Source organism: Chionomys nivalis, chromosome 8 (genome assembly GCF_950005125.1).
Source record: "Chionomys nivalis chromosome 8, mChiNiv1.1, whole genome shotgun sequence".
NCBI classification, from domain to species: domain Eukaryota; kingdom Metazoa; phylum Chordata; class Mammalia; order Rodentia; family Cricetidae; genus Chionomys; species Chionomys nivalis.
In genome coordinates, this window is record NC_080093.1 from 3143820 (window position 1) to 3160068 (window position 16249).

The following is a 16249-nucleotide window of genomic DNA, read 5'->3' on the forward strand; positions in this document are numbered from 1 at the left end:
CCATTTACAGACACACACGCTCTCCACATACACACAATACTATATAGACACATGACTGCACACTCACCCCTTTCCTACTTACACACAATATATACATATTTGGGGCTTAAAAATAAATAATGACACTTTTGAGACATCAAGGTTTTCATCTTGGCCTAGGAATCACAGATTGGGCTACATTATTTGAGGAATTACAGGTAGGAGACAGCAGGATGTCAAAGAGGCATTTCTGCACAAAGACAAAATGAAATAGAAGAAATAACAAAAATACCTTTAATTATTAGAATAAATGATTTATTCAGATTTTTTCTACTTAAGATATTTGAACTTTTGAAGAAATATAGACATATGTAGTCATTCACCTAGAATATTCTAGAATGTTGCCATTTCCAGAAGGCTTAATGAGCCATTAAAGATAAAATATGTTCCCATTTATGTAAAACTTAGACTGAGTTCCTGGTTACAACGGTTTTATGTGGTTATAAAGTATTTCTCATTTTATAGCAACATAAATCTCTTATTTAAAATTTTCTCCTCTAGATATATTTTGGAAGTTTTCAATATAAAGGTGGAAGTGGTCAGGCTGGGAAGCAGAGGGCATTAAATGTTCAAGATAATGCGAGCGGCCATGTTGTTTGACTTCCACCGAGTTACAAGATCTACGGGCTGATACTTTAAAAGTTTACATTTAATTTAACAGATTAAGTTTTGAAAATGTTAAGTTAGAATTAGCATAAATACATAGATATTATCCAGTGATGTAAATATTTAGAGAATAGGCTTGTCATACGGCAACACTAACAAAAAAAGCACCATGAATTTCCCAACCATATTTCTAGGCAACTGAAATGTATTTTAATTTAATAGATGCAAAATATATGTAAAGGTCAATTTGCTAAAATACACCCAGAGAATGTAAATGAATTCCATATTTAAATGACAGTAACTTATTAGAAATATTAAAATCCCCTTCACTGTAGATAAGAGAAACTGATGATAGGTAGCAACCGATAATGTTATCTTTGTTACTGTGTTTTCCGGCTCTGAGTAGAACAACCAACACTTCTGTTTATCCAAAGTCACTTAAAAATCTGATTGCAGAAACTACAACAGCAGAATTTGGATGAGACTAAAGATTTTTGAGAAATAGTTTGGTTTGGGGTGGGGATTAGGAAATACATCGTTTGGGAGTTCATTAATGGGTCTTGTGGCCAGGCCACCTTCCCACTTTCTACACCACAGGAACGACAGTAAATGTCCAAACCATCAACTGAAGGAAAAATTAGCAAACTGTAAATCTAACTGCAAGTTTCTGGCAGAACAGAGCCTAATCGCCTAACTCTTTGAACTTCAGAGACCCTGCAATGGAGGAGGACTAAGGGTGTGAGGAGCCCGACCATGGGACGGGGACTGTATGAGAAGACCTAGTCACAGGACCGTTCTAGACTAATTTTCTCACTCTCGGTTCTGCTGGGATCATGTAAAAAGCACTTTTAAAAACCTCTTTGTGTTGGTAAGCTCTGTAAAAGGAGATTATAATTCTATTTTAAAACCAAATTGCCGTACAACTTGGTCTATATTTAGCTCTAATAATTTTCATAGGAGGATATTAGCAAAACATGAATTATTCATTATGTTTAAAATATTAGTTACTAGCCAGTTCTTTGACACTTCTGGAAGGAATTCACATAATTAAAAATTATTGTGAAAGAATTTGTGACTAATATCAGTTTAAATGTGGGCTTTTAAACGTTAAAGAAAGGAGAGAAACACTAAATAACATTTGAATTTTACAAAAGGAAGTGGCAACATGCTACACAAGATAATATTCTGGATACCCTGGGGTTTGTCGGTTGTTTTGTGATAAACCGTGAATCACAGTCCCTTCCCAATGTCATAACAGGCTCACAGAGTCCTGCAATTTATCGTGGATCCTCCATGTCTGCCCTGGGAGGAGACAAGGCTCAAGTCTGTTGCTTGCAGCACTCGGTAGCTTGGACTTGAAGGCCTTTTCCTGTTTGCTGCCGAAAGCTGGCCTGAGAACACACCGAGGTAACGAGCAGCCCTAGTTTCAGAAGTACCCGGCACGCAACACCCACACAGAACTGTTAGGTTTGCTGGAGGGTTTTCAAACTACAGAACTTATTTTCACATCGCCATTATGATGGGTCATAAGTGTTATGGTAAAGCCTTCCCAGTCTTATTTAGCTATTAAAAACAAATTACCAGAGAAGCTTCTGGAATCACAAATAGTTTCAAGGTAAATCTTAAACCACAGTATGTTCTGAAAGTGAGACTGCCACTTGAGGCAGGGCTCCATGTGGCATGAGGGAGTTCCTCCTCCTCTGTAACACGAAAGAGCAGGCTTGTTGGCTTTTGTTTTTTTCCCGCCCAGTACCCCACAGCCAGCAAGTCCCAAAGAAAATCACACACAGGTCTACATAAGTTATAAACTGATTGGTCCATTAGCTCAGTCTTTTTATTAGCTCTTGTAGCTTATATTAACCCATTATTTTTATCTAAGTTAGCCACATGGCTAGATACATTTCAGGCGGGTAGGTTACATCTTGCTTCTCGGTGGTCTGGGCTGGACTGGGAGGAATGGGCTTCCTCCTTCTTAGCATTCTCTTGTTCTCATCTCCCCGCCTCTACTTCCTTTCTGGTTGACCTGCCTATACTTCCTGCCTGGCCAATCAGCATTTTATTAAAATACATGATTGACAGAATACAGACAATTCTCCTGCACCACTACCCCTCTTAAAAAAAAAAAAAAAAAGGAAAATATCCATAGTCCATTTGTTGGGAATGTGGGCGTAGTATTTTTCAGGCTACTTCCTGCTAGTTGGGGGCACTGATAATCTTATGGGGACCTAAAGAAAATTTAGAATTATCATCAAGTCCTGACTGGAGTATCCTGTGAGTCTTGATCATCTCAGGCAGCAGTCTTGAATCTGTTCTGTATGTAGAACTTAGATTTTCACCTCTGATTAAGATACTTATATACTGTTTATGTAATGACATATATTGTTTACATTTAGAGGTCATTGTCCTCATTTATTGCGCAGTTGTTTATTCTCTTAGTCTTTAAGTTAGATACGTAGTGAAAATTATAGATCAATAGTCATCTATGTCGGTCTTATTTATAGTTACCTAACCAGGTTCTTTAGATTCATAGAGATTATATTCAGTATAGATAGTATAATCTTCAACCTCTTCAAAGAGCTATAGAAAATGGCATTTAAGCTAATTTAGAGTTCTGTAGTAGTAAGACATAATTGCTCCTGACAACACCCAGAGATTGTTGAGCACCAAAGACATTCCACTCGGAGCTTGTCTTCTTCTTGGCAGAACTGGCCTTTGGGCAAAGAAAAGCCCATACCTCAACCACTGACAGAGATACAGAGTATCTGTAAATGGATAAAACAGGACTGTCATATCCTGCCAAGACAGGGTAAGATAGTTCTGAAAAGTTTCTTGCCTTTGAAAATGGTATGTCAGTTACGTTAGGCCTTAGCCAAAGTTTGTTGACTCAACATTGCAAATGAGACTTTGGGTGATTGCCCAGGTAGTCAGTTGTCCCTGTCATTTGTTACACATTTTGGAAGTTTCTTGATTGTACTTCCTGTTTACTCAAGTAATATTACTTCCCTTCTCAGATCTTTGATGGAGTTGAAGATTAGATAATTGTAGTTACCCTCCTCATGATTTAGCTAAACTTAATTTCAATACATTATTTAGACTCCTTAAAATAAAATGCTTAGCAAAACTTTTGTTATGTGTTTCTTGCTTAATATTGTTTATTGCTTGTAATTTTGTATTTGGTATCTGTTCCTATTGTATATTGTTGTATTGGATTTGGTTCGATCTTGTTTAGACAAAAGGGTGAGATGATAGGGGAAGCTCAGCCAATCACATCTGGCTTGGCTGTGGCCACCTGGAGCCAGGTAGATAAACGGGGCTGGCATGAGTTTCCCATTTTTTCAATTATTAAATTATACCTGTTGCTTTGAGCTGCTCTGGTTATTTTAGCGTACCGGCCAAATATGCCTTTTACTTACAGATCCATTTTGAAAACTACCCTGCAGGCTTAGAACATGCCAAAGGGCAAAGCTAGCTAAAGATTTTGTCTGCTAGAAACCCCAGGAAGGCCATCTCTGGAAGTCCTGTATGGCATGGCGGCTGGGATTTATAGGATATCTGATGTTCTCATACCAGACCAGTAAGATGGTGGTTGGAGCTAGAAGTGTGTGTAATACAGTTTGAAATACTTGCCAATCAACAGAGGATGTCTGTGGGTCAGAAAGGACCCGGATGCTGCCACGTGCGGTCTGTAGCACAGAATGGTATTCCTGGGCATTCGGTCCCAACGCCGGTCCATTTGTAAACCAGGTCTACCTCTGTCGACGTGAGGGCTATTCCTCAACTCCTGTATAAGTTTCAGAATGGCTCATCTTAATCCACCATCTTTCCGTGATCCAGGACATTGTCCCTACAGAGGTTACTTTCATAATCGACATCCCTCAAGGCCACATCAAGAGTCCCCTAACCATGCTGCTGTCCCTGGTCTGAGGCACCCGCTACTCCTTTTCAGTGCTTTCCCTGCTACTGACCTCTGGTTAGGAAGATGGTGGTTTCTCTACCCCACTTGATCAACAAATTTGTTCTTGAAGAACAAATCCTTTTTCTCTTCCTCTGTGTGTCTCTATCTGTCTTTCTTTCTCTTTCTTCCCTCTTTCCATCTTTCATTTTATCCTGCCATGGGCCTGTGGATCAAACCATGGCCCTGAACCTGTACTATTAATTCTTTACCATGAACCCAAGTCTTTTTTTTTTTTTTTTTTTTTTTTTTTTACAGTGTCTTGCTGTGAAGTATAGGCTGGCCTGGAAGTCATGGTCTTTCTGTTTGAGATTCCCCAGTGCTGGGGGTCATGGATGTGTACTACCACACACGAAACGCCTAAGTCGAGTTTCTTATTCTTCACTTAGCTCCTGTAGTTACTCCTCTCTTTGAAATGCCCAAGCACCTTGATGGCTTGGGGAGCTTGTCTCTCAGTCTTTTGTTACAGGTACTGAAGTACATGCTGGTGGCCATGAGGTCCCGGGCAGGGCAGGCCTGCGCTGGTCTTTGCCCTGTCTATCATCTGCTGCGGTGGATACCATAGGAGTAAAGGAGGGAAGGTATGAGCAAGCAAGCTCGTCACAGGGTAGCAGTCGGCCAATAGTACAGCACGACAGTATCCAATGAATGGCTCTAGAGGGACAATAAAGTGACAGCTACAAACATGGGCTGTGTACGGTGGGTACCGTGTGCTGCTAAGCATTGGACACTTACTGTTATGTGTAACTACACAGCAAGCTCACTAGGAGAAAGTGCCGTCCTACTACAGAGACGGAGAAACCATTCAGAGAGGTCAGCTGATACAGCTATGTAACACAGGCAGTCAGGGCAGGTCAGGATTCGAGTATATAAGTTCTTAATTGAAATACTGTCAGGCTACTCTATGTTCTAAATATAGAATTTATTAAGAGTACATTTTTTAAAATTCAAGGTTTCTCTTATCCTGTCAGTTGGCTATGAGGAGCAGAAACCAAGAGAGGATTTGTGTGTGTATATATCTATATCTCTGCTCATTTATCTTAAAAATATCTTAATTAATCCTTTGAGAATTCCCTACATTATTTTAGTTATATTTTTTTATTATTTAAAGATTTTAATGAAAGTTTTCTTCATACAATAGATTGTAATCATACTTTTCCCTGTCCACGAATTCTTTTAGAATTCCCCACCTCCTCACCCACCAAACTCTAACCCCTCTTTCACTCTTTTTAGAAAAAAAAAGAAAGATCAAACCAACCAACCAAACCAAAAAACTAGGCAAACAAATTGAAACAAAAAAACCAAAAATAAATAGCAAAGGAAAAAAGCATATCAAAAAACACAAGAAACACACACAGCCACAAAACAACCCACAAATACCCCCACAGAGACATCCTCACCCACACAAACATACTCACCCAGACATACAAACACACACACACATGCTCTCTCTCACACACACAAACACACCAACACATCCACAAAACACCCCTCCCACAAACACCCCCTCATACAATCTCACACACCCCCACACACAAACAACCCTTCCACACACACATACACATCCACACAATCACAAAAACACACAATGAGTATTAAGAATAAACAAGTCCCAGGGTCAGCTTTGTTGTTGTCTGTGTGATCCCAAGTCACTTTCCCCAAATGCAAAGTGAACCAGTAGGCCGAGTGACTTTTAGGGTCCCTTACCTCTTTAATAAATTATGACTATGATGTATATGATTTATGGATAAACTCTAGAATATCTGACATAGCAGTACTTAGCACTATGCCTAAGTATCATGAAATTTAAAATTTCCAGTGCTTGCTAATGCTTTTTCCTGTTCAGGCACATTTAATGGCCGTTGTAATTTAAAGAACATTCTCATACAGTATGATGAATAGATCACATGGACCTGAATGGCCACCATTGCATGCCAAAAAAGCAATTAGAAAATTGAATCAAGGAATTAAGGATTAATGTGGATATGTTATAGCTGTCAGCAGTAATGAGTGTTTTGACGGGGAGAGAATAGTCTGACAGTATTCACAAATACCAATCTGATCTATGAGTGAATGATTAGAAAAGCAAACAACTGCACATTAATCAACCTAGGATTTCACGTCTGCAGTGTTTAATGCAGACCTATCTATAAATATAAACAGTTTGGTATTTGCAGCTTAATGATTGCTTAGATTGATAAAAAATTTAGTTTTTGGTCACATTAATAAAACTTAACGAATTTACTGAGCCTTGAATTAAGTCAGTGCAGTAGCTAGATTCATGGCTAATCAAATATGTTGGATTCCATAGGATCAGCAAGTCCCAGGGTTCCAGATGCCAAGATCAGATTCTCAGATTTCACTGTCAGCCTTGAGAAAAGAGTGAGGCTGGAAACCACATTCTTTACTGACTGAATTTCCCTCTACACGAAATGATAAATGAAAAAATTACATTGGCTGGCCTGATACAGTAGGAGAACTCACAGTAACAAAATAAACTGGGCTAATGGAGCACCCTCGGAAACAAGGCCAAACCATTCTAGAGGTCAGTTCAGAGGGAGTAAAGGACTGTCTGAGGGAACAGGTAGGAGAATAAAAAAGAACCCCAAATTCACAGAACGGGCTGGAGGCTCCAAAGGACCTGACTGCCACCGAGTTTCACACCACGCTAAGTATTTTCTTTTGAGAAACATCTCCCTGTGTCTCTGTTCTTATTAGAGATACACACACCCTCAAGGCCATTCGTGCTGAGGTTCAAATCTGTAGTCGTCTACGTTGCTTTTCCTACACGGCAGGGACGTGGGGGTGAGGAGGCTCAGTTGTGAGAGCAGACGCTTTACTGCCAGCTCCTCCAAGGAGTTTAGGCGCCAGCAGGAAAATGCGGCAGGGCCATCTCGTGCTCTGTCTGAATTGGTTAATAACTATGAATGCTGGTAGGAGGCGGTTTTGAACAGGTCGTCTTTAAAAATTGATTCCGGGTAGCATTTTTCAAACACTTGACATGGATTATCTATGAAAGAATTGCCATAAGTAGAATTTTAATAATCCATAGTCTTCACAGGATCTCCGCACAAAAGCAATTTAACCACCATGCTTCGTGTGAGAATCTGAAACGGAGACCATCTACTCTGGCCGTGAAAACGGTTCTGAATGAGAAGCTAGTGTGCCAGCCACATCAGTCGTCCCATCTCACTCAGGCACAGGGCTGGGCCTTTGCTGTCCTGCCTGCCTAGACCAGAAGCCAGTGCTGTCCATTCTAAACCCCCAGTTCAACCCTTTCTCCCTTCAGGTAACTAGTAGGCCATCCTGGGCTACTCTGGGACCTTCGCACTCTATCTCAGTGGAGTAGTTCACTTTTCTTTCAGACACCAATGGGAGTCGTGCTGAGGCTGAGATACAAAACCAGGAGCCAGTGCTCTGGGTGCCGGCGGTTCTCTGATCCAAGTATGAGCTTGGTCAGCCCACTTCTCTTGTCTCAGACGTCTGGTGGGTAAGATGAAGTTGAAGGAGGCTTACACATAGTGCTTTGACAAGGACTGGAGGAACTGATGTAGTTATCCACAGACGTAGAGAATCAGCTAGCCTGAAAACAGCACCCACCAAGCTCTCTGCTCCAGCAACTCAAAAGGAAGCTTTCTGAGGCCAAAGTGATAGTTTAGGAATTTGTTAATGGCTTTAATGAGTAAATTAAGAAGTTCAGTGCTAGAATTCTGCCGTGAAAAGGCACACACCCGACGCCAACACCTCATGTACATGGTCCGGTGTATCCACAGCAGCTTCCATTCTGATCAGGGCTCCCATCTGTGGGCCTCCTGTGCTGCACAAACCAGACCAAGGTGGTGTCTGACATACACAGTAAGTGGGTGGTCATGAATGCATGCAGGCTTACATGTTTACTTCTCTCTTTTCAAAACTGTACACAAGGCAAAGAGCTGCATCTTGTGGGAAGATACGAAGAGAACCCCAATATGGGGCAGATTAATAGACAGCAACAAGGAAGTTAAATTAAGATCATGCTGCGGTTTTTCAGACTGGTCTATTCTAAAGCATATTGTGTCATGAACGCAAAATGCCACCTTAGGAACACAGCTGCCAGGATGATTCTACTTAAAAGATAAAGAGGATGCACTGGAGTAATGTTGGATGGGGTGTGGCCAGCAGCCCTCACAGCTGACTGTAGCTAGGCTATGGTACCAGGGGAATGTGCAATACATATGTAAGGAACCTTGAACACGGGAGTGGAAGGGGAACAGAAGGATGACCAAGAGACAGCCAGAAAACAAGGAATTGTGGGGATTCCTGCAAGAGGGAAAAATCTGAGGAGAGGGGTGCAATGCAGACGGCTTGTCTAAGAAATTGCTAGAAGTCCCAAGAATACATACTAGGAATTGTCCTGTAGAGAGAGATAAGAGGCCAGAGACAAAACTTTTCTTGACTGCCAGATGGTGGTGCTGCACACCTTTAATCCCAGCACTCGGGAGGCAGAGGCAGGCAGATCTCTGTGAGTTCAAGGCCAGCCTGGTCTACAAGAGCTAGTTCTAGGACAGGTTCCAAAGCTACAGAGAAACCCTGTCTTGAAAAAACAAAGAGAGAAGAAGCCAGGCTACTTCAAGAAATCCAAGCCCCTTATCAGTTCCCTCCAACTCTTCTTGGCCAGGGCTGGGATAATGGCCGTCAGCTGGGGGAGAGGTGAGTCGCTGTGAGGGGCCTGGCCAGTGTATCAGGATGTACAGACCTTTCCAAAGTGACATTACAAACCCCTCAGGAATCACTGCGTCCCAGTGAAACCCGTTAGGCTTAGTATACATTAAATGAAAACATTTACTTCTGAAACTTCCACTATAAAAGTAAATCAAGAAGCACTGTGAAAACTTAGGTGTCAGCAGACTTTCAAAGTGCAGATTTGGCAATATTCTTAATGAGGAATCAAAAGTTAATAGATCCAGCATAATAAATGACTTTCTGCTATGATTATTACAGCAATCACAACCTATTATAAGTAAGAAGAACATGGTCAAAATTCTGGAGGAAAGAGTTTATTTAACTTGTACAGAAACGTGCATCAGCACCGCAGAGTAAAACTTGCCTGGACAAAGAGAGTGAGCCTTTCTGGATGAAGGTTTCCCTAGAAACTCGAACATTAACCCTTCAAGGACCACAGCCGCACTATTTGGAGCATTAAAGAAAGAGTATAAAATCAACAACTATTTCTTTTCTTCTCATCTAGACTGCAAAAAACTAAATAGAATTTAATAGTTGATGCCCATGGTTAGCTTTACGGAGAGCAGTTTTCACTGCACGTTGCAAGGACAGAGAGGCACGAGAGCGACCCTGCCTTCCCGCTGTCCCCTCCACCCTGCGCAGGAGCTGCCAACGCCATCCTGCTTGTTGCTTACGTGTTCTTGATATAGAGGCAAGTGAGCCCTGCGCCGCTGCCAGCGAGGAGGACGGCGCTGCACAGACGGAAACGGTCTCAAGGACTCGTTCTCCACGCCCACCCCTCCCGTTGCTACGTGTGGCTGTGCCCGCCAACTTCACTCCAAGTGCTGCCTAGCTTCAACATTCCCAAGCACACAGACCATGATTTGTGACCTTGAGATCTTAGAGCAGATTAGAGTTTTCCATTTCAAGACCTGAACAACAGAATTTGGAAACATTCATACTATAATGTCTAGAAGATTTCATTGGATGCAAACTAATTTTGCACATGAATCAGACTTAGGTTTAAATCAGATGTGATCTTAGGTATATTATTTAACTTTTCTGTGACTCAAGTTCTTCATACAGAAAACAGAGATTATAAAACCTAACTTTTGAGGTTATACTGGTGGTTATAAAAGGTAATACATGAATAAGTAAAAGTGGCTGGCCTCAGGTTTTAATTTTTTTAGTCAAAATTAGTTGAATATCAGCAGTTTCATCTGGGTCAATCTCACGAACTCTATTTTCCTCCTCTGACTTTGGTTTGGTGAATCATGGCAGGGGAGCCAGGGGCTTTATGTATGAAAGTTTCTTCTTAACTTTCCTGGGTGCGTTTATAGACTTTAATTTGGTCTCAAAGAACGAGACCAGTATTCTAGTGTCTGAGTTAAAGTAGAGAGTGAATTCCAAGTTCAGATATTATTCTATGGTAGAGAAGATGTTCAGAAATGAATGCAAATGTTAAAACATCCTGCGATCAAGGCTGTTAGAGACACACAGGCTACAGGAATCTTCCTGGTTACACAGCAGAGAGGGGACTAGTTTGTGTGGGTATGCTCAGAAATGCCTTTTTAGGTGTGTTCTTAATACCTCTCTACCCAGGAAGCCTCTCCCTGCCACTCTCTCTATTATATATACAAATATCCATGTGTGTACATATATACATTGATATACATACATATTAATTATATATAATGTATATTAAGATATCCTTGGGTTGAGATAGGAATGAGTGATGAGAGATAACAGAGGCAGAGGGTTCTTTTCTGCTTCTAAAAAGCCACGGTGTTCTCACGTAGGCACACAGGACACACCCCATGCTCTAAAAAGCCACGGTGTTCTCACGTAGGCACACAGGACACACCCCATGCTCTAAAGGGCCACGGTGTTCTCCCGTAGGCACACAGGACATACCAATGCTCATTTGAATCCATAAGACAGCATTTTCATGCTTGCTCATGACCTGAAGTGTGTGGAATCTTTACACGTCAAAACTAAATACATTTACACAATACTCCCTCGGGGCTTTACCTCACACGACTTCACCATGCACGCACCACAGCCTCATCATGACTTGTATTGGAAAGCAAAGAAGAGTGAACAGAATCTCTCTCCAAAGCTCTTTAATCTCAAATTTCTGTTTTCAGTATGACTAAAAATTAATGGTCAGAGTCTGTGTAATGATCCTTGCCCCGGTTTTAACACTGTTGCTTTAGAAACTCTCTCTCTCTCTCTCTCTCTCTCTCTCTCTCTCTCTCTCTCTCTCTCTCTCTCTCATAGTAATCATCTAATTGATTAATCCTCAAGGAGCTTTCTGTCATTGGGTGTGGCTCACTGCACACATCTGGATCAGTGTGCTTTCTTTAAAGAGCCTAATGGCACAAGTAAGATACCAACAGCATAAATACAGGTGTCACGAAGGAAGTAAATCTTGAATGTTTCTCCTTTGGTCTGTGATTAATTAATCTCTCCTCCTAAATTCAAAACCATCAGAATCTTAGTATGTTCCCTTGTTTGGAAATAAGTTTTAACAGTTTAGATCTCAAAACAGCTTGACCCCAGCCTCAGAGCTGAAGTATTGACCCCCAGAGATAAGGCCTTTGTAAAGTCATTAAATCCTACAGCTTAAAGCTTTGTAGTTTAGCTCACTGATAAATTTATGGCTCAACAGGCTGCTAAGCAGTGTGGGAAACTTCATAAAGTGGGCCTAGCTGGAAGAAGGAGGTCACTAGGGTATCCCTTAAAGGATCTATTTTCCCTCCTGGCTCCCTGGCCTTTGTGGCACCCAGATGGGCTCCACCACATACTCCTGGCTGTGGTCTCGGGCTTCACCACCGGCCGTGGTGATGAGGCCAGCCAAAATGGACTGAGACATCCGAAACTGTGAGCCAAATACATTTTCCTCTTCTATATCTTCTCACAACAACCAAAAGTCAACCAATGCAAAGACCTCTCATGTAATGAATGAGGATTAATCAAAGAATCATGGCAGAGGAGGATAGACCTGGCACGCTTTTAAGGGGAAGGGCCCCACAGATGTCACGTGAAGAAAAAGGAGTCCACCCAGAAGGAACAACCACGGACTGCTGGAAGTCAACTACCATAGCCAGGAAAGAGGCAAAGTGTCTATTCGCTTTCGGGACAGCCAGGCAACACTGCCTGCCCGCTGCCCTCTTCTACTGTTTAGGAAATGACCATGTTGAACCAGGCAACACTGCCTGCCCGCTGCCCTCTTCTACTGTTTAGGAAATGACCATGTTGAACCAGGCAACACTGCCTGCCCGCTGCCCTCTTCTACTGTTTAGGAAATGACCACGTTGAACCAGGCAACACTGCCTGCCCGTTATCTTCTTCCACTGTTTAGGAAACGGCCATGTTGGCATAATACTGAAATGTCGACTGAAACATCTGAGAAATAAGCAAAAGTATTGGATAAAATGGCAAAAGTCAGCAGAGAAATTTGCCTAACTATGAATTTTGTGATCATCCTACAATTAAGAGCATTAATAAACTTGGAAATCCTTGTAATTGCTTCTAAGAAGGTAGGCACAGGCTATGTCGGATGTGAGGTTGCCAAGGCAACAGATTCTGACTCTTTGAGATGTGTGAAGAAGGCTTATAGGCAAGCAGCCCTAGGAACCGCATCTGTGAAGGCTGAAGGGTGAAGGCTGACAGAGGGCAGACCACCCGCAATGCAGAGGCCTGTGTCTGAGTTGACAGGTCTTCAGAAGGCCTTTCAGCTGCCCTGTGGAAGAAGGCTTCCCCTGGGATGGGGCTATACAACATGGGAAGAGGCAGGCTCTCCGTAGAAGGGCTGTGCTGTGAGCTGTGAAGATGAGATGCTCAGTCCCAAGGAGGTTGCACACCCCAGTACTTCTACAGTGTTCAAGAATGTAAAGAAAAATTCTTATTGGCTGAGAAAGAGACTTAGCCAGCCTCAAGGAAATGGATCTAGGAAGCAAGTTGGTGTCGTTATTTTAATACTTGTCAAAATAGATGTCAAACCAAAACTAATCAGAAGAGATAGGGAAGGATACTACATCCTCATCAAAGAAAAAAATCTACCTAGAATACATTAAAAATATTAACATTTATGTACTAAACACAAGGGTGCCAAGTATGCAAAAGAAACATTACAATGGTTAAAGTCACACATTGACCCTTACACACTGACAGAGGGAGAATCTAATACCCAACTATTACCAATAGACAGGTCATCCACACCAAAATTACACAGAGCAAATGTCAGAGTTAAATAATGTCACAAATATCATGAACCTAGCAACATCTATAGACCATCTCACACAAACACACACAATTAGACTTTCTTCTTAGTAGCTCATGGAACTTTCTCCAAAACTAATCACATACTTGGACATAAGGAAGTCTTAACAGATATAAGAAAATAGAAATAACACCGTGCACCCTGTGTGACCACCATGGATGAAAAATGGATATCAGCAGCAACAAAAAGGAAAGAAAGTACATGAGCTCCAATCAAGTAACTCACTACTAAGTGACAGAAGGGACAAGACAGAAATTAAGAAGGAAATTAAAAACTTTTTAGAATTGAATGAAAATAAAAACATAGCACACCAAACCTACAAGACACAATGAAGGTGGATCTAAGAGGCAAGTTCATAGTACTAAGGGCCTACATTAAAAAAAAAAGGTAGAGATATCTCATATCAACAACTCAACAATATACCTGAGATGTCAAGAACAAAGCAGTCAAAGGGAGCAGAGAGCACAAATTGATCAAACTTGGGCTGGAGGCAATAACATAAAATGACAACAAATAGGACAAAGAATCAATGAAATAAAGAATTGGTTCTTTGAGGAAAACAGTAAGATTGATAAATCCATGGACAAATTAAATAAAAGAGAGAAAACGTCTAAACCAATAAAATTAGAGACAAAAAGAGGGACATCCCAATAGCCCTCCAGGAAATCAGGAGACTTATAAAAGGACATAATTTTAAAATCTGTAATTTACCAAACTGGAAAACCAAAAAGAAATTAATACACAACCTACCATTCTCAAAGACCAGATAAGCAATTTATATAGACCTCTAACTGCTAGTGAAATTACAGGCAATAATTAAAATTTTCCAAACCAAAAAAAGCCTAGGGCCAGACTGACTTAGCATAAAATTCAACCAGACTTTCAAAGAAGAGATAATGCTAAATCTTCTCAAATCACTCTGCAAAATAGGAAGTTAAGGAACATTGCCTAATTCTTTTAACGAAACCACAATCTCCCTGACATATAAACTATTCAAAGACCTAGCAAAGAAGGAAAATTACAGAGAATTTTGTCTTATGAACACAGATTCAAACATTCCCAATGAAATACTCATAGACTGCACACAAGAACACATCTAAAAGATTATCCAGCATCATTTTAGTATGCTCATGGATCTGGTTTGCAAGTATCTTATTGAGTATTTTTGCATATATGTTCAGAAGGGGACCTGGTCTGTAAATCTTTTTCTGTTGAATCTTTATGTGGTTTAGGTATCAGAGTAACTGTGGCCTCATAAAATGAATTTGGCAATGTTCCTTAAATTTCTATTTTTTTGAAATAATTTGAGGAGTATTGGCATTAACTCTTGTTTAAAAGTCTAGTAGAATTCTATGTTAAAATCATCTGCCCCTGAGCTTTTTTCATTGGGAGACTTTTAATGACTGCTTCTATTTCAGTGGGGGTTGTAGGTCTATTTAAATTGTTTATCTAATCTTGATTTAACTTTGGCCAATGGTAACTAACAAGAAAAAAATATCCATTTCTTTTAGATTTTCTAATTTACTGGAGTACAGGTTTGTAACATATGTTCTTATGATTCTCTAGATTTCCTCAGAATCTGTTATATGCCCTATTTGTTTCTGATTGTATTAATTTGGATATTCTTTTCCATCTTTTAGTTAGCAAGGATAAGGGTTGGTATGTCTTGTTGATTTCCCCACAAACCAACTCTTTATTTCACTGATTCTTCTTTTAGTCCAGTCACGATCAGAGAGGCTTCCTCTGGCAGCAGATGGGAGCAGGTGCAGAGACCCATAGCTAGAAATTATGCAGTGAGAGTCTAAATTTGAGGTCTCCATCGGGTCCCTTCCCTTGGAGATAAGGGAGCCATGTGGAAGATTGGGAGGAAAGACTGAAGGAGTCAGAGGGGATGGAGGACACAGGACAACATGGCACACAGAATCAACTAAGATGGTCTCATACGTGTAGATGGATGTTTCTATCCCTCCTGGCCCTACAACATTTAGTCCCAAAGAAACACACAGAGGCTTATGTTAATTATAAACTGTTTGACCTATTAGCTCAGGATTATTAACAACTAACTCTTACAACTTAAATTAACCCATATTTCTGTCTATATTTAGCCATGTGACTTGGTACCTTTTCTCAGTGAGGCATTTTCATCTTGTTTCCTCTGTGTCTGGCTGATGACTCTCTCTGCCTTTCTTCCCAGAATTCTCCTAGTCTTGTTACCCCACCTATACTTCCTGCCTGGCTACTGGCCAATCAGCATTTTATTAAACTAATGCAAGTGACAAAATTTTACAGTGTACAAAAGCATTATCCCACAGCAATTTCTGGTTTTTTCTTTTTAAGACCCCGAATTTATTCTCCTTTGTTTAGCTTTTTTCCTGACCATTGTCCATAACAACTTATAACTAACACACTAAACAAAGACAAACATATATTATCAATTTTTGGGGAGAATGTGGGTGCAATTTTCTAGACTACTTCCTGCTGACTGGGAGCACTGGAAATCTTTGAGAGACCTCCAAGAAAATTTAGGATTATGGTCAAGTCCTGACTGGAATATTCTGTGAAGTTTTATCATCTCAGTCAGCAGCCTTAAAGCTGCTCTGGATGTAGAACTCAGAAGAAATTGCAACCGAGGTACTCTGAAACAATGTATCACCTGGGCCATCTGC

General features: G+C 40.8%; 1 protein-coding gene across 3 annotated transcripts in view; it reads right to left on the minus strand.

Annotated features, from left to right (window-relative positions):
* Positions 1 to 16249, minus strand: part of Atrnl1 (attractin like 1) — a 548573-nt gene that overhangs the window by 90260 nt on the left and 442064 nt on the right. The gene's annotated exons all lie outside the window — the stretch shown is intronic.